Raw genomic sequence first — 19,532 nt, forward strand, 5'->3', positions numbered from 1 at the left:
GGAAAGGGAGGGGTGGGGTCGACAGCACGTTTCAGACCATCCCTCCCACCCAGGCAATTATCTGCACAGTCTTGGCTCACTTTTGGGCTAACAGCTTGGACAAAGGCTCAGCGGGGGTGCCAGCTGGTGCTGGTGGCCTGTGTATTCAGGTCCCTGCTCCCAGATCAAAGGCAGGGCCTCAGCTAACCAGCTCCCTGCAGGCTCCACTCCTTTGAGGCTGCATAAGCATTAACCCTGTCCAGTCCAGACCCTGGTTCTGGGAGAGGTGGGAGAGTCTGAGGGGCCTGTCCTTCTCTTGTCCTGATCCCTGGCCTCCTGCCATCTTGGGAAGTCCTGCAGAATCACCCCCATCCCTCCCAAAGGCAGAGGCAAACACACCCACCCCAGAAGCTGGGGATGCCCTCATTTACATACATTTGCATCTCATTTATTCCAACACCCAGGCTGAAGCCAAGGCTAATTCAGCTGACAGGAAAAACCCACCCACTTTAGCTCTGCAGCTCCAGCTCTGCAAAGTGATTCCCCAGGCAGGGATGAAACGAGGGTCCCTGAGACCAGGCCCCCTCCAGCGGTGGGAGCTGAGGGGAGAGCTGGCCCTTTGGCCTGAGCCCTGCATTTAGCTCACCTCCCAAGGACAAACTGGCCTGGGGTAGCTACTCTGTTCCCCTAAAGGTGCTTTTTCCTTTGCGCCCCTTCTCCACAGTAAGGATGGGGATCAGGGATGGTGGCAGCTCATTCAACCCACTGACTGCTGAGCAGTGTCTGGGTGCCAGGCCAGGGGCACTTCAAACTCCCCTGGTCACTCAGGATCCCCCTCCACAGGGCACATGGCGACTCCCTTCCCCAGGCCCGGGTCTTCCTTGTGAGCCACCTTACACATGCACAGGTCCATGCACAGGGGACCTATGACGTTGTGTTGGGTGGCACTGCACTGTCAGCCAAGGCCTGGCCCTGCCCCAGGCCCGGGGTCTCCAGGGTGGGGACTGAATAATCTAATACCCGAGACCACAGAGCCCCAGAGTTAGAGAGCCAGCTCAGTCACCGGGGTTGCTCTGCCCCAGACCCTGCCCATCTCTGCCACACCCACACTAAACAGAATCAGGCCAGAAAGTGCCATCTGTGGCCCAGGAAACACCCTCATGGCCCAGGGTGCCCAAAAGACAGCAATCAGCACCCCAAGTCTCTCCCTAGCCCGGTTCCTTCCAACTCATTTTTCTCAGTACCTGAGCTGGAGAAAGGCTTCACAGGAACTGCGCACTGACGCCATGGCAACTGAGGCATTTATGGGGCACCTACTGTGTGCACTGAGGGAGCTGGAAATGCCCTCAGCGAAACCCGGGAGGCCTATCCTCTAGGGTCTTTCAGTGCCCAGAGGGAGAAAGGCCAGTCCACCCACACACTAAATCTGCCACAAAGTGTCCATGACATACAAGAAATCACACAGATTTTAGGTGTACAGTTGGATGAGTTTTGATAAATGCATGTTACCTGTGTAACTGTCACCCCAATTAAGATAGTGAACACTCCCCTCACCCCAGAATGTTCTCCACTGTGCCTGTCAGTCAACTGCCCTGATTTCTATCACCATAGATTAGTTTTGCCTATTTTAGAACTTCACATATATGGAAGCTTACCGTATCGGCTCTTTTGTGTCAGGCTGGTTTTTGCTCAGTGCAATGTTTTTGAGATTTTTACATCCTATTTGTTGTCGAGTGCCGCCTAAGCTACCCGCGCAGTGTACTGTGAAAACGAGTAACCCATGAGGACAAGTCCTAATTCAGTCGTAACAGGTGAGGACTGGAAGAGACCTGAAAGTCCAGCTACCTCTGGGGACCGTAGGCCCCAAGGGATTCTTAAGGAGTTTTTTTCTCTCCTTCCTTCAGACAGTTCCTGAAACAGAAGCTCAGCAATTATACATCTAATAGGCACCCGTGCTCAGCGAGCGAGTGGGGGCTTTCCCTGGGTTTCCAGTTCTGTTGGCAACTAGCTGTCGCTTTATTTAACTGGCAGTCTGTGCTGCATCCGACCAGCACAGTGGCGGGCTGGCGCTGCAAATGGCCAGCTGGGTTTCTGGGCCTTCTTCCGTTCGGGTCTGGCTGTGGTGGGCGGCCTCTGGCCCTCAGCCTCCCTGCACCCCCACACCAGTCAGTGTCCTTTGGGTGGGGCCCTGGGCTCAGCAGGGAATGGACTCAGGGGCTGGGGTGCTTCCAGGGAATACACCCAGAGGCAGCAGAGCTGCACAGCCCAGGGCAGGCACCTTGGCTCTGAGGAGCTTGTCTGGGCCACTTTCCTGCTCTCGGCCTGGTCGATCAGGCTGGGGCTTTGATGGGCAGGCAGGGAGCATTGATTGGGCTGGGCTGGTCCCTCCCATGGTGTGATGTTTTCCCCCATCTCAGATCATGCGGGGTATCTCCCAGCCCACCTGAGTGTGGGGGATGGCTAATGTAGCCTGAGAACTGATGTGGTGCCTGAAGCCAGATTAACTGTCCCTGTTCTGCCATCTCTTTGAAAACTGCCTCTCGAGCCAGGTCCTTCCTTCACACAGGCCTTCGAGGAATTAATACCTGCCAGAAAGGCGTTTACCATCCTCCTGATGCCAGGAGAAGCCTTCCTACTGTTCAAAATCGATTTCCAGAAAGCACGGGGGCTCCCTGGGCAAGGGCATGGGAAGTCCTGGGCTGAGCCCTGCTCACATCCGTGTGACCTTTAGCCTAGGGAGGTGACCAGCACCGGTCCCAGGGCTGTAAGGAGGGCAGAAAACCCTTGGTGATGACGACAGAGGGATTTCCAAGACGGGGAGGGACCTTCCTGGGCCCACACCAACGCTACGAGAGCAGCTCCATCCCTCCACTCCGCCAATATCCCCATGGGACACGACTTTCCACTGCCTTCCTGGGAGATTTAATCAGGAGAAGAAATTGAAGAGAGGAGAAAGAACTCAAGCCTCAGAATGTAAACATTCTCTCCCAACATCAGGCCCAAAGACAGGATCTGATCCCTTTCACCTCTCCAAATTCTGTGCATCCTCCATGGCTGGGCTGCAATCCCACCTCCTCCAGGCAGCCTCCCCTGGCTGCTATGGGCCACACTGACCTCCCACCAGGGAGGCTGAGCCCCTAACTCCAAACTTGCATTCTCCCCGTCCTGGGCAGGTCTCTGTCTCTGGCCCATGGGGTGAACTGGGGAGGCCTTGAAGGTCCTCAGTATCTTTTCCTGCTCCTCTAGAATAGTAAAAGGAGCAAAGACTGGACAAGAGAGGTGACAAACTGTTCCATCAAACTCTGGCTTCAAAAATCACAATGAAGTTTTCGGTTTGGGTTTGAGACACACCATGTACCCCCTGGGAAACGAAGAGGTGGGCACCTGGCTCCCCAGCCCATGGCCATGACTCTGCAGGGAAGGGGTGAGGGCAGGCACGGCAGAGGAGAGGATACAAATTTCAAAGAATCTATAAGTCAGATGGCGTGAGTGTCCTGCCAGCTATGGTGCCTGCCCCCACGAGGCTGGGTCCTTAGATTTCCCCCCTTTTGGGGGTCCTAGGCTCCAGGAATTGACGTGGGGCCTCTATAAATAGCGTCATTCCATATTGATCATCTTAAAAAGACACGGTATGTTCTAGGCCCACGGAGAGGAGAGTTGTGTCTAAAAATAGTCTCATTCCCAGGAACTGCTGCCAGCCAAGGCGAGTGGTGTAAGCCGTGCATAACCGAGGGGAAGTCTGAAGGGGCACTCCACCCAGAGGCAAGGGGTCAGAAAAGGAGGCAAGGAACCTCCCCATCCCCACCCCATTCCCTTGGGTCCAACCAAAGCAGACAGCCTGCAGAACTCGTCCCTGCCTCAGGGCCTTTGCACTTGCAGTTTCCTCTTCAACTTCCTTTCCCCAGATCTCCGCAGGTTTGGTTCTTTCTTGTTATTCAGGTCTCAGTTCGGTCTCCTCCTTCAAGAGGCCTTCCCTGACCGGCCAGTCTAGAGCTGCTGCCATGACTCCATCACATCATCCTACTCTATTTCCTTCATAGCACTGGTCACTATCTAAAATTATCTTCTGTAGTTATCTGTTTAATACTATCTAGTCTGTCTTTCCCCACTAGTATGTAAACCCCACGAGAGCAGTTGTTATGTCTCTCTTGTCTACCATCTAGAACCTTCCATGGCACAGAGGTGCTGAGTGTCCTATCCAGCTCTCTCCCCACCATCCCAAGCTGAACTCTGCCTCAGCCCTCTGCACTGGGCCGGCCTGGGCTGGCAGCAGGCATTGGCATCCCCTTCCAGGCTCCCTGTGCCGCCTCCGCCATCCCTGTACGGGACCTGCTCCCACGGCGTCCAGCCTCTGGCCACGGGCTGCCCACGGGTTTTGCCTTCTCCTCTCTCCGCTCCTTTGTGTATTTTGCCTCAGGACTTTTACTCTGGCCCCTCTGCTCCAAATTCTATCACCCTGGATACCTGCTTTAGACCTCACCTTGTCCCCAAACACAGCTTCTGGAACACACTTCTCTCCTCAGAGCAAGGACTCCTTCCCTTTCCTGCCCGCCGCTTCACCAGAAATCACAGTTCCTGCCATCAGAATCTCCCTCTCAGAGACTCACAGGAAAAGCCACTTCACCCTGGGCCTCCCGACCGCCCCCCGGACAAGGCATGACCACAGCACATCCCCCGGCAAGAACTCCGGCCGCGTGCTCTGAGGGAAGGCTTCCCCCGCACGCGCCCGCACATGGCCACATGGCGCGCTGCGCGGACACACAGGCCTACAGCGTCCACTTCAGGCTCTCCCGACAGCCCTCTCTTGACCGCACCCCTCCCCAGCTCCCTTCTATCTCTCTCCTCCCTCTCCAACCATCAAACTCTCTGAAAGAGCTGTCTACACATGCTGTCTCCACGTCCTCACCTCTTGCTCACTCCTCAACCCACTCCAACCTGGCTCCCATTCCCACCAAGTCATTCATTCATTCATTCAACAAGAACCCGTCTGCGTTGGGCACCACATTGTGTGGGCGCTGAGAACGGAGTTTCTCCTCCCAAGGTCACCAGCACCCTTGCCGTGGCTCAATCTAATAGACACTTCTTTTTAAATTATTCATTCTTTTTCTATCTATTCACGGACTTCTCGGATGTATCTTCTTAAGTCTCTCAACAGAAAGAAACGGGGTTTCCCCGCCTCCCTGGGACATGCACTCGCCTTGCCTTCTGCGACACCTCCCACTCCTGGCTTTCCTCCTACCTCTCTGGCTGCTCCTTCCCAGCCTTCTGTGCAGACCTCTCCTGCCTCGATTGCTCAGTGCCTCTGGGCTCCTGACTCGACCCTTTTCCTTCTCACCCTCTACATACACATTAGAATCACCTGGTACTTCAAAACTGCTGATGCCCAGGCCCCATCCCAGAGCCAGATGAATTAGCATGTCTGGGGGTGGAGCATGAGCATAGGTATTTCTATTTAAAGCTTTCCCAGTGATGTTAATGTCACCAGGATTGAGAACCCAAGGTCTGCCTCCAATTCAATGCCATGGCTCCAATGACCAGCCTCTCCTAAGTTTCCACCTCCAGGCCGACCTCCTCCTTTAACACGCTTCCTTCCCAGATCCTTCCTCTACCTACCTGCTGGATGCTGGCACCTCTCCCTGGAAGCACTACAGGTTCAAATCAGAGCCTTGAAACATCTATCACTTCTTTGTTCTTCCTCAAGTCTGCCAACCCAAACTTTACTTGCCCCTTCCCCCTCTCGCAGAGTGACACGGAGGCAACGCATGTCACTTAGTGAGCCATTGAAGTTAAGGGTGGGAGAACAGCATATCAGCGAATGGAGAAGGAAGATGGAATGCCACGGGTTCTATTATCTGTGGCAGCCTGCCAGTCCCTCTCCTTTAATCAAAAGACTTTTGATGGCACCCATGGTCTGTGCTGGAGAGGTGGGATAGCACAGGGCAGATATATTGACACCTGGGCTGAAACCCAAGTTCTGCTACTCAGTAGATGTGTGACAGTGAGCAAGCTATTTAACCTTTCTGGGCCTCCAGTTTCACCATCTGCAAAATGGTCATTGTTATGATCCCCACCTCCAGAGTTGATGCAAGGATTCAGCGAGATGAGCCTTATAAAGACGGGCCTGTAGAAAGCACTCAGTGAATGTTAGCTATTTTTAGTATCATTACTGAGGATAAATTCCCAATTCCTGAGCAGAGCTCACAAGGGCCCCCGTGACTGTGACCTTGGCTTTACCTCCGCACTTCTCTGCCTCATACCATGGGATGCGATGAATCACTCAACAACTAATTGTGCCGTTTCACATCTCTGTGCTTTTGTACATTTTGGTCTTTATGGCTGGACTGCACTGTCCTTCCCTGGAAAACTCCTATTCACCCTTCAAAACCCAGTGGATGGTTATTTTTATTAGAAAAATACCCTTGACTCTCTGGGCCAAACGTAGTCACCTCTCTTTTGAGTGGGCCCTGGGGGTACACTTCTATTATTGCACACCCTTCCAGTAACCTTCCCAAGGGTCAGCAGGAACCAGCCTCCTATGAACAGAACAGAGACTGCCATTTACTACTGTCCCAGGCTGCCCTCAGGACTCCCTTCTCTTTGGATTGCCCGGCACCGGCCTCCCCTGTTCTCCTATCCTCAGCTGTCTCTTTTGCTTCCCACCACTCCTTCCAGCTCGATCTTTATGCTGAGTGAGTCGATCCTGGAATTGTTCCAGAGGAGCTTTGATACCCACCCAGAGACAGGCCAGGCACCCTAGAACACGGCAGCTGCCCATGCCACATCAGGCTGAATGCTGGTTCCTGGCACCCCAGAGCCAGTTGCCTTTCTGCTCATATCCTCTTGAGTCAGTTCTAGGCTGACTGGGGTCTCAGGAAGTAGATCTCAAGGGATGTTCACACTGAGTGGTGCCCCCAACCCACCCACTCTCTAGGTGACCTTGGATAAGTCCTTGATCCCCTCTAGGCCTTGATTTCCCCACTTGCACAATTGGTACTGATGAGAGAGTTAGATTAAAGGTTTAATGAGGCTGTTTTCAGCATGGGACTGAGCATTCTAGCATAGAATCTGTGTTCCACACCCTGGCTGTCCTCTGACCCTCCCCTCCCCATGCTCCTGTGACAGCAGCCTGACCCATCCTCATTCCACCTTCCTACTCATTACCACCCACTCATGTGCAGCTGCCCAACTCTAACTAGGTGGAGACAAGGTCAAAGAGATGGAGTTAAGGGCAGCAGCAAGGGCCTGGGCTCCCAGTGGCCAGGGTCTCTGCTGTTCAGCATCCCTCCAGCTCCTGAAGCATGGTGGGAACCTGGGAGAGGGCTGAGGTGCCCTGACATGGCCTGTTTGGATGGTGCTTTCTGGGCTCATTGGGGCAGGTGCCTGGGGTCTCAGCAGGAGGTGAGCAGAGATCTGGGGAATGGAACGCCAGCCCAGGACCTCAGTAGGAGATGGATCCCATGGCCCCAGGCTGGGCTCAAGGCACCAAGGAGAAGAGTGAGAGTCCCGCTGTTATCTCAGCCATGGCCTCCAGACTCGCTATGCGCTGCCCTCCAACAGGTGTTTCCAAGGCAGGACTACTGCCAGGCCTTATACCCAACATCCCTCCCCACCTCCATCACCACCACTACCATTCCCCACACCTCCAGCCCCCACCAGCCCTTGAACCCTCCGACAAGGCTAGACTCCCCCACTTCCTCTCAGGGCGCCACCAAAAACGATCAAATAACACAGAGGTCGAAAGCTGCCCCTCATCAGGGCTCATCGATCTGTCCAGGTCAGAGCAAGGAAGGCAGAGAACTCTCCCTAGTCTCAGCGCACAGAGATCTTTCCCCCTTCAGGGTGCACAGAGACCAGCTGGCAGAGATGTGGCCACTTTAGGGCGTCAGAGGGCACTGAGATCTCTTCGTGGTCTAAGCGCGCGGAGATAGGACACACACGGAGATATCTCCCCCGTGAGGGCGCACAGAGATCTCTCTCAGGTCAGAACGCGCAGAGATCTCATCCCACGAGGACAGCCCCAGCGGACGGTTTCCCCGGGCCCAGAGAAGGGGGTGCTTGGCCTCCTCCCCTATTCCCAGCCCTGCTTTGTCAGTTCTCCCTGTCCCCCGCTCTCTGGAACCACATTCACTGCGCCTCTAGTCGCCACTCTGACCTTGGGGTCTCCGGCCTTAGGAATCCGGGTCCCAAACGCAGACCCTCCTGGAGCCTGCGCCAGGGATGGCCGGGAAGCTGGGGCCGAAGCTCCCCCTCCCCGGGCCCTCGACAGCGCACAGGGAAACCCGGAAGGAACGGGAAGGGGAGGGGGGCGCGCGGCGATTACAGGCTCCCGCCCGGGGGATCCCCTCCAGGCAGGCCGCTCTGCGCCCCTTCCGCTCTCCCTCTCACCCTCGGGGGCACTGATGGGGGAGGGAGCGGCCCGGCGGACCGGGGCATGGGAGGGACACGCAGGGGCTGGAGGCTCCGGCCCTCGGGGAGGAAAGTTGGGCGGCGGCAGGCGGAGGGGGCTCCGGCCGGGCCGGCGCTGCCGGGCGCGGGGGCGCTCGCTCACCTGCTGGTCCCCCGGCCCGGCCCCGGGGTGGGCAGCTGCTGCTCGGCGCGGACTCTGCTCGGTGCGGGGCTCGGGGCACTGGGCGCAGGCTCAGCGGCCCCGGGGGCGCGATCCCCGCATCCCACGGGCGCCGCCGCCGTCTCGGTTCCGCTGCTCGGCTCGGGCTCCTGGGCTCGGCGGGCGGCGCGGGCTCGGACTGGGGGCGGGGTCGGGGGCGGGCCCCGCCTGGGCTCGGCCTGGGGCTTGGGGCCCCGGGCTGGCTCCGCCCCAGAGCGACGCGCCAGGGCTCCGCACGTGGCGCTCCGCCCGATCAGAGGGTGAACACACCCGGACTCGCCGGGGCGCACACCCCCACACTGACCGGGGGCGCCCCACCACAGACAGCCACCCACGCAGACACGGGCAGACAGACACACAGACACAAGCACACGCTGGGGTGCACACGCACCGACCCGAGGACGCTTCGCCACAGATAGCCACCCACGCGGACGTGGACAGGCACACAAACATTGGCACACGCACCGGCACACGCCAGAGTATACACACACACACCCTCACTGACTTGGAAACGCTACAGCAGACACCCACCCACGTGGACACGGACATACACTGACACTTGCGCGCGGTCACATACAGACATCCATGCGGAGAGAGACACTGACATACGCACACCTGCACTGAGACAGACTCGCTGAGACAGAAACACAGACACACAGTCACCCACACAGACCCAGAAAGACACATGGACACACCGACACTGAGGCAGACACTGACAAACTCAGCGCAACACCTACATGAGTCAGAGACACATATCCACTGACACACTGACACAGAGATACACACTCACACAGAACCACACTCTACTGGAGACACGGTTAGTGACGGCACAGAAATCTGCACAATGGTAGCCACCTACGTGGACACACTGACACGCATGCCGACAGGAAGAAGCGAGCATGCAACCAACACAGACAGAAACATACTCACCTACACCCACCCTCCTGCGCCACACACAACCTACTCCTTGACACACACATACTGACAGTGAAATAGACACCTGTACACAAAAAGCCTGTCACACAGACAATGTCATAGGTGTGCACATACCCTGAGAGACAGCAGCAAACATGTGGACACAGAGGCATACACTGACAAACACAACTGTTCACACACCCTGGCCGACCTACAGGGAAACATACATAGAGACTATAGGAACACGCTTCTTGTTTACACAAAACAGGCCACCACCTTTTGTCCGCAGGCTAATAACATCATTGGAAGGGACAGTGCACTTCTCCCTGTGTGGTGGCCACTGTCCAGAGCCATCACAGGAGCGCACACACGTGTATACACACACACACACACACACACACACACACACACACACACACAGCCTTTGTCTTTTTTCCCACCGGCATTTTATTTTCCTGTCAAATTTTCAAGGCTCCTAGAAGCAAGAACTGCTCTTGGAGGCAAAACGATGCTGAGGTCTTAGAGGGCACTGAGATGCTGGGTTTGGGATCCAAGAGTCTGAGGCTTGACTCTCTGTTATGGGGATCTTGAAAAGGTGGGGTGGGGGGGGCTATGAAGGGGAGAGGGGTCATCCCTTTGGGACCTGAGTGTGGGGCTCCAGGGTCCCTGGGAGCCCCTTACGTATATACAGAGGGGCTCCCCGTATTTCAAGAAGGAATCAGTAAGAAAGTCAGTCTACGGGAAAGTTCAGGACACAGGACCCTCTGACCCTGAATTGGGTGGGGTGTCCATTGGACAGGCAGACGGATGGACAGATCTGCTCCCTGTCTCTAGCGCCTGACTTCCCTCAGGTTGTCCAGCAGCTCCCACTAGCGGCCAGAGTGAGAAGTGCAGTCAGTGTCCACGTTTCAGTCCCGGGTGCGGGATCCCCTTTCCCGAGTCACACCTACCAGGCGGGAGGAGAGTGCAGTAGCAAGGAGGTCCTCCCCTCCCTGAGATCTTCCACCACCGGCTTCTGGGTCCCAGAATGGAGATTCACACTTGCAAAGGGACATTGGGCCAAGCGGCAGACAGAGTCGCTGGAGGTGGGAGCTGGTAGCAGAGGTGGGGTTTTCAAGTTCCTCCTCAGTACGGATGTTGCCGGCAGGAGAGGGGGCTAAGTTTGCTGGATCTGCATGCACCGGATTCCAACAAGGGGAGAGAAGCCCGGGGAAGGAGGAACCAGACCTCTAAACCTGTGGAGATTCAGACCTAAAAACACGCCTGGTGGTCCGAGAGAGGTAGCAGAGTGCGGGAAGGGGCAACAGACGTCTGCAGATGGGCACCTCCTACAAGGAGCCTTCGCCAAGATCTGGGTTACTGGGTTACTCCTTTCTCTTTACCAGATCCTAATCAAAGCAGTAAGAGGAACATGCAGTCAGCAGTCAGAGAACAACCAAAGGTTTTTTGAAAACTAGTATTTCCTTTATTCTCCCCCCCACAGTTCAAAGTTGGATTAAGCACATTGTTGCTGGGGATCCATGCACATCCCTCTTGTATTATTTTATTTTATTTCTTCTCCCTGCTACCACCCCTCACTGCCATCTCCCTCCCCACACAGGTGCCTCTCTAGCAGATAAAGGTCTTCGAATATGTAGTATCCTTGTTTGTGCAAATGTGTTTCCTTTTCTGACCGCCTCAGGCTTTTCTTTTTGTGTTTTACTGTTATTGAATCTACACATGGAAGAGGGCACGAATGGGGTTTCCCTAGTTGAAGACATCTGTGTAACCAGCACACGGACACCAAACATTATAGCACCTCAGAAATCCTCTTCCTTGGCTTCCATCACTACCCCAGGTTAACTATTGCACTGATGTTGAATTCCTTCTGCTAGTTTTGCCTAGTTTTGACATTTATTTACAATGGTGTCATATGGTGCAAACCCTCTTGTGTCTGGCTCCTTTTAATCAGTTTTACAGTCGTGAGATTCATCCACATTGCTGCTCATTGTAGTTCACTTTTTCTCGTTGTGTAGAATTTCATCACATGAATATTCCAAGATTTATTTATCCATTCTACTGCTGATGGGTGTTTGGGTGGTTTCTAGTTTGGAGTTACTATGAATAGCACATCTATGAACATTCTAGCACGTGATTTTTTTGTTTGTTTGTTTCAGCATATTATGGGGGTACAGATGTCCAGGCTACGTTTGTTGCCCTTGCCCCCCCCCCCCAAATCCGAGCTTCAAGCGTGCCCATCCCTCGGATGGCGGGCATCGCACTCCTTGTGTATGAATATACCCATCCTCTCCTCCCCCTCCCCTCCCCCCTGCCCGACATCCAATAAATGTTATTCTTATATGTGCACTTATGTGTTGATTGGTTAATACCAATTTGATGGTGAGTACATGTGGTGCCTGTCTTTCCATTCTTGGGATACCTCACTTAGTAGAATATAGGACATGAATTTTTGTGAACACAGGTACCCATTTCTGCCACGTACATACTTGGGAGTAGAATTGCTGAGTCATAGGCTAGCGTTTGTTCACACTGCCAGACAGTTTTCCAAAGTGGTTCTACCAATATACATTCCACCAGCAGGGAATTCGTGAGACTTCTGGTTCATCTGCATCTTCTAACACTTAGTATTTTTGTCATTTCCATTTTAGCCCCTTGAGTGGGTGTGCAGAGGTTTCGCACTGTGGTTTTAATTGGCATTTCCTTGATGACTAATGAAATCGAGCACTTTTTCATGGTTTATTGGCCAATTGTGTGTATGTGCTTTTCATTTATATAAATGGGTGTTGTTCTAGATTCCATTCTTTTTCTTATGTTTCTCCCTCAACACTCTGCTTCTGAGCTCTCTCCATGGTGTGGTGTAGGCAGCTGGTTCTTTGCTTCTAATAGCTGCAGTGTCCTGCATTATGCATCTACCATACTTTATCCATTCCCCTAGAAGAGACAGATTGGAGATGGTAAGTGGATGGAACAGTAGTAACTGCCTGTATTTCTGTTCTCTTCACTCTGCTAATTCCTGAGGTGGAGGTGGGCAAAGAAGCAATGTTGTCTCAGAATCCCCAAACGCTCAGGACCAGGAGGCATCTTAGAAGGTGGAGGTGCGGGTTGGGGACTGAAAGCAGGTGGCTCAGTGGAAAGGTGACCCACAGGCCAGCAGACCCAGAGATGCCTCCCCAGCCCTGCCAGCCAGAGGTCGGTCCTCCCCCAGGTAGGCTTCCCTCTGGGCTCTGGGAGGGGGGCATCTGGCATAGTGGAAGCAGGAGTGAGGAGCCTTACTGCAAGTATGGGGTCTAGTGAGAACCCTGGTTCCCTGCTTCTGCTGGGTGCTGGAACTCTGGCTCTTGTGTGCACCTTCCTACTAGGCAGGGGGTTGGTGAATTTCACAGTGAGAAACTGACCGGCCTGTTAGAAAAGACCTTCGATAATGGACACTGCCTAACCATCCACGCTGCTCACCTGTCAAGAAGCTCTGCCTGCCCCACGTTCATTCCCATCCCTCTTTCTCCTTGCCTGCCTCTTCCAGAGGGTTGTGAAGCTTAGTGTTTGCCTCTGCAGTTTTCCCTGTACCCAGTGGTGGCTGTGTAACTCGATGATGGCCAAGGATCATATGCAAACCTCTGCTGGGGAAGAGCAGCTTCTGGGACAGCATTTGCTTTCCTGATTAAAGAGGACCTGAGCAGCTGGATCTGCTGTCTTCCCTCTTCCTGCTTCTCCCTGCCTTGAAAGAGGACATGATCTTGGAGCTGATGAAACCTTTCTCAGCCACGAAGGTAAGGCCAGATTTGCAGAGACGTTGACCCTGAAAACAGTGAACCCCAGAACCAATGCCTTCATACTTCTCTTTTACTCTTTGTTTAAACGTATAAGAAAGGATTCTTTGCTATTTGTGGCCAGATTGTTTTTGGGTGGGGAGGGACCTAGGAGCCCAGTTGTTCCTAATACAGACAGTTTACCAACTCTCCTACTTTTAGCCTCACACTTCTTCCTCTACTTTCAAAGGTATCCAATGCCTCGAGTCCAGGGAACTTTCCAGGGTTTCAGGGAGGGTGGGCATGCCTTGCTTTCTTTTGGCACTGTTCCCTCTGCAGGCACTTTGAATTCTGCCTTCCCTACTCTGCCAAGGCAGTTACTGCTCGAACTTCCAAAAAGTTGTTGTTACATCTGCTGTTGGCTCCTCTGGCATACATTGTGTTCTTGTAGGGTTTATGCCTTTTAAAGTTATTTCACTGTCATTTTTGTGAAATGTCAAGAGATGTCTTCAATTCACCATATATTGAAGAAAGCCCTGCATTTGAGTTTCTACCCCAGACAATTTAAAATAGTAATCAGATGCTACCCTCATGTATTTTCAGCATTCTTGCTTTATTTTGAATGCCTGCGCAGTTGAGACCCTCTATCTTAGAAGGAGCAGAGAAAAATAGAAATGTATTCCTGGTCAAAGGCAAGAACATGACTTGCTTCCAAAAGGGGATGGTGCCCTGCTCCTGCCTTTTTCCCTAGATGATGAACAGGTTAATGCTGTTATCTGAGGAAGCAGGCAGGGAGCCCAATTCAGATCACCTTCGCCTCTGCCAGGTCCCGGCCGGTCCAAATGATGCCGGCCTGCAAACGAGAAAGAACCGCCCCTTCCTCAAGACACTTGACTGCCATCTGCTGGAAACTCGTGAGAAAATAGACATGAAACTGGATCCCCACCTCTCACCTCTCACGAAAATCAGTTCAAGATGGATAACAGACTTAAACCTAAGGCATGAAACCTTAAGAATTCTAGAAGAAGATATTGGGAAGACCCTTTCAGATACAGGCCTAGGCAAAGAATTTTTGAAGAAGAACCCCAAAGCAATCACCGCAGCAACAAAAATAAATAAATGGAATCTGATCAAATTAAAAAGCTTTTGTGCAGCCAAGGAAACTATCATTCGAGCGGATAGACAGCCTACAGAATGGGAGAAAATATTTGCTCTCTACACATCTGATAAAGGGCTAATAACAAGAATCTATCTAGAACTTAAAAAAATCAACGAGAAAAAAATCAAACAACCCTGTTAATAAATGGGCAAAAGAAATGAACAGAAACTTTTCAAAAGAGGACAGAATAATGGCCAGCAAACATATAAAAAAATGCTCAACATCTCTAATCATTAGAGAAATGCAAATCAAAACCACAATAAGATATCACCTAACCCCAGTGAGATTGGCCTCTATCAAAAAAATCCCAAAACAACAAATGCTGGCGAGGATGCAGAGAGACAGGAACACTCTTACACTGCTGGTGGGACTGCAGATTAGTGCAACCTCTGTGGAAAAGAGTTTGGAGATACCTCAAAGAGCTAAAAATAGAAATACCATTGGATCCAGCAGTAGCACTATTAGGCATCTACTCAAAAGAGCAAAAGATATTCTATATTAAAGACATGCACCCGAATGTTTATGGCAGCACAATTCACCATTACAAGGATGTGGAAACAACTCAAGTGCCCATCAATTCATGAGTGGATTATTAAAATTTGGCATATATATACAATGGAATGTTACTCAATTATAAGAAACGACAGTGATCTAGCACCTCTTATATTTTCCTGGATTAAACTTGAGCCTGTTATCCAAAATGAGGTATCACAAGATCGGAAGAATGGGCTCCACTTGTTCTCACCATCAAATTGTTACTAACTGATCAACACTAGGGTGATCACATGGCAGTAATATTCTCCAGGGATTAGGGGGATGGGGGGTAAATTCACAACTAAAGGACACAGGGAGCATTGCAGGGGGGAAGGGCATGCCTCTAACCCTCGCTTGGGTGAGGCAAAGACACAAAATGTAACCAAAATGTTTGTACCCTTATAATACCCTGAAATAAAAATAAAAAAGAAAATAGACATAAATCTCTGATGACTAGGAATGTGCATTGTACCCCAAAGTTGTGTAAAGCACAACTGTCCATGGCAGCTGGCTCCTGCCACCACCTATTCCATCTCCTCTTTATAAAATGCAGCCCCTCACCTGTCAGTCTGGCCACTGTAGTGACTAGGAAGCAGGGCTGCAGGACCAGAAGCCTAGATTGGATTCATCACTTACAGTCCATGTGACCTTGGATTAGACAGATAATCCTTCTGGACTTGACTTTACCCATATGTAAAATGGGATCATTACTTACCTACTTCATTGAGTCGTTAAGAGGAGCAAATGAAATAACATATGGGCAAGTGTTCTAAAAGTGGAATAAAGATTTTACAGATTGAATTTGACAGTCATATTATTTAAAGCCTATTCACCCTTTGCCTTCAATTGTGTTCCTTAAAAACAGACTCCGAGGTGGATATTTGCACGTAGCAAGGTCTACGGGTGCACTTGGAAACAACGTGCGTCCGGACGAGAGGGAAGCAGCTTTGAACTCTAACACAGCTGCAACAAAGGCTTCGGCCAAACTGTCCAGAAGCTCTGGAGCTGGAATGACCCCTCAGAGTGGTCCCAATTTGAGGCCAGAGGGGGGTGAGCGAGCTTTTCTACTCCCGCTTCAACCAGTCATTGGCCGTGGGCTGCTCCTGACGAGAGGCCATGGCCTTGGGCGAGGCAGCTCCTGCGGGCAAGGGCAGTGCTCAGAACGGGGCACTGCTGTGAGCCACCAGCAGCCCGGCAGCTGGAGGAACAACAGGACCTCCATCCCTAGAGCAGCTCTGGGCAGCTCACCGCAGCAGGCGCTCTGTCCTCAGTTGTATGTGTGGAGGCGTGTGTTGGTCTTGGTGGGTGCCAGAGAGAAGATGGGGAAGAAACAGCCGGCGACTGATTCTGTATACGACACAACCTTCCTGCTCTGAGCTCTGTAGGGTAAGAGGCATAGGCTGCTGTGCTGGCATTATCCCTTCCACGCAGCGCCCTTTCTGACAGATGTGTCTGCTCGAAGCATATTCTACAGAAATATCCCAAGTCCACACAGGGCAACCTCTTCCCCACGTTCCATCACATTCTGCTGGGGACATATGGTCACTCTGAGTTCTGCCACCTCCATGAAAGTGGGATGGCTGTCCTGTGTTCTGTCATATTTAACATCAGTGCAATGGGGTAGTTGCGTAAGAGAGTCAGGGCAAGACATTATTCGGAGGCTGCAGATTCAGAGCCTGGTGCCTGGATTCAACCCACAGATGTATTTTGGGGTGGGGGGTGGGTACAGGAAGAGTGTGTCAAAGATTTTATAATAATGTGAATGTCTTTATTGGGGACGTGCACTCTCCAGGTCTCTTTTGTTCCCTGCCATTCCTTGTTATATTATGTTTGTTAACATTGCCTGTCTGGCCCTGTAGGCATTTGTGTTTTTCTTTTGTGGATCAGGGTCAAGGAGCCCCGCGAGGATTCTGGAGCACCCTGTGTGGCCTCATGCGCTAGCCTCCGAAGCAGGTAGGTGCAGGTAGGAGGGCTGGGAATTTGGGCTTCTGGGCAGGCTGCATGTTGAGATAAGCGAGCAAGTCGGGGACAGGAGGAGGGCTCAGGATGGAGGGGAGTGATGTCAGTAAAGAGGAGCTGGTGAGCTGTGCTCAGAGCTGGAGGGTCCCACTAGATGGGAATTGTGGCTGGGCACTGTGTTTCCACCAGCATTTTATTTTGATACCTTTAAGAAGCATTTTTATTGATACACACAACATAGATGAATCTTAAATGTGTTATGCTAGGTGAAAGAAGCCAGCCTCAAAAGATCACATGTACGATACCATTTCATTTACGTGGCATTCTGGAGAAGACAAAATTAAAGGAACAGGAAACAGACGAGTGGTTGCCAGGGGCTGGGTGCGGGGTTGACTACACAGGGGTGGCGCAAGGGAGGGGTGATGGAGGTTCTGTGTCTCAACCGGAGTGGTGGCTCCGTGGCTCTGCCTTTGTGAAAACTCACAGAACTGCACACCAGAAGGAATGAATTTGGCTGAATGTAAATTCAATTATAAATAAATACAAATTTTAAAAAACAAAAAGAAGACATTTTTACCTTTCGGAATGGAAATGGTGCTTCCTTCAGGAAGGTGTGAGTGCGTGGGCGTGTAGGCAGAAGAGAAACACGAGGTGACTGTGGTTGTTAAAGAGACGGTGGTCAGAGCCACCGCTCGAACAGTGCCTGCATTTGAGGGATTCAGTGTCTGCTGCTCTGCACGTGAGCCTGAACTAGAGGCTCTCGTTGCCCAGAAACAGGAGTCTGGAGTTTGGAACAAAAGACTGTTTTGTTTTTCATTTTGATGAGACATTTTCTCCCCAATGTTTCAGTAATGGAGGACAGGGAGGGAGCTAGTGAGTGAGGACCTTTCCCACCCGTGGGAAACTCCTGAGCCCCCCACGCCCGCCACCCCCAACCGGCTCCTTTCCCCCCCAGCATCCACAGCTTCTTCAAAATAAAAATGCCACGGATACAGAACAAGGACTCAAGTCCCAATGCTGTGTAGACTAGGCTGGGAGACTGCTCCAGGCCTCAGTTTCCCCAAAAAAGCCGTGGGATTCTGAAATCTTCCACTTGCTCCACCTCTAATATTCGGCAAGAATGTGGCTATAATGAATGAAGGAGGCACTCCAGGAAAGCCTCAGCCTCTCCTGCTGGCTGTCCCCTGCCTGGGGCTCCCTCCCTCTCTGCACTGACAAGAGTCCTGGTTGTCCCCGCCTACCCCATGCCACCTGCACACTCCGAAGAGAGGTGAATAAACAAAGGTTCTGGACCTGACAAGAGAATTCAGAAGACTTCTTTTTTTTCACTGGAAGTCAATGCTTCGGGCCAGAAAATGCTCAGAACTGGCAGCGGCTGACAAAAGCTGCCTCTTGTCTGCAAGTGTATCAGCTTCTGAAAGAGATAAGAGGCAGGGGCTAGCGTGCAGGCTTCTCAAGTGAACGCTGACAGGAGAACAGAAGAGCTGCCTCCCACTCTCCCCAGCACGGAGCATCCGGGCTGCCAGGGCGGATCGTCAACCACTCCAGCCCCCTCACTGCTCTGATAGCGGGAGACAGGCCTGGGCACCGGCAGTGACCTGCTCAGGGCCTGTAAGTGGCGGTGGCTGTTGCTGGGGTCTCTGGGGACGGGTCTGGGGACCTGGCATCCCAAATGTGCACTGTGGGCGTGTGGAGCTGCTCTGGACTTTGCTGTTGAATGGAGGAAGCCTCGTAATTTGTGAGCACTGCAGACAACAGATCCTTGCGGCTCCCGTTCTGGGACAGGAGTGCTGTGGGCCAGATCGGCCACACTTCCCAGGGAGCCTCGCTTCAGCCTGGGCCACCCCCAGGGCCACATCCTTATCAATGGACCTTTCTAGGGGAAGATCAGGGTGAACACTGGGCTTGGCTTTTGTTTTTTCGGAAATTTCTACTGAATAGCTCTCACCCATCCCCAGGGTCTAAACCTCTGCTGAAATACCTTTATCTAAGCCCCCCAGCTGGGACGCCCCTCCCAGGCAGATGAACACCCAATACAAATGTCTTCTCCTATGGTTGTAGCCAAGCCTCTGGGTGCACACCAGGGAGTGGCCTTTCATTTGCCTCTTGGCTCACGTGCCTGGTCCATACTTGTTGGATCACACTAAGAGGGACAACTGAGCTCTTTGATGCTTCTAACACTGTCCCTATCCCTGCTGTGATGAACAGAGTGGATGAGGCACTCAGCTTCCACTCCAACATCCTTCTAGTGCACCTTTCTGTACCCAAGCCAGGTTACCAAGATTTCCCAGACTCCTTTGCAGACAGACTTCTAGATTTGAATTTAGGTTCCACCAATTAGATGTGTTAGCATGAGATTTGAATAGCAGGTTCAAAGCAGAAACCAGCTTCCTACTACTTTGGCTGTTTCTCCTGGAAAGCATGGTCAGGGAGCTGTTGGGCTTTTCTATATTATCATTAGTATTCCAGTGACTTGTGATTGAATTTATTATTTTAAATAAGCAATATGCAGCAGTTGCAGTGGCTTCCTGATGGTAGTAGGTTAAAAATTCTTTGCCAAGCCCCACAAAGGGGTGGGGTATGTTTTATTTCCTCTTATGTCTGGGTGGTCCCTGTGACCTGAGTTGACTAATAG

General features: G+C 52.2%; 1 protein-coding gene across 1 annotated transcript in view; it reads right to left on the minus strand.

Moving 5' to 3' along the window:
* The window catches only part of SCN5A (sodium channel, voltage gated, type V alpha subunit), a 94,277-nt gene extending 85,656 nt beyond the window's left edge, over positions 1-8,621 (minus strand). Inside the window, exon 1 of the mRNA XM_012643255.1 lies at positions 8,528-8,621. The gene's annotated coding sequence lies outside the window, so the exon portion shown is untranslated. The remainder of the gene's footprint in view (positions 1-8,527) is intronic.
* Positions 8,622-19,532: the final 10,911 nt, after the last annotated feature.

This window comes from Propithecus coquereli, unplaced genomic scaffold (genome assembly GCF_000956105.1).
Source record: "Propithecus coquereli isolate 6110/MARCELLA unplaced genomic scaffold, Pcoq_1.0 Scaffold1, whole genome shotgun sequence".
NCBI classification, from domain to species: domain Eukaryota; kingdom Metazoa; phylum Chordata; class Mammalia; order Primates; family Indriidae; genus Propithecus; species Propithecus coquereli.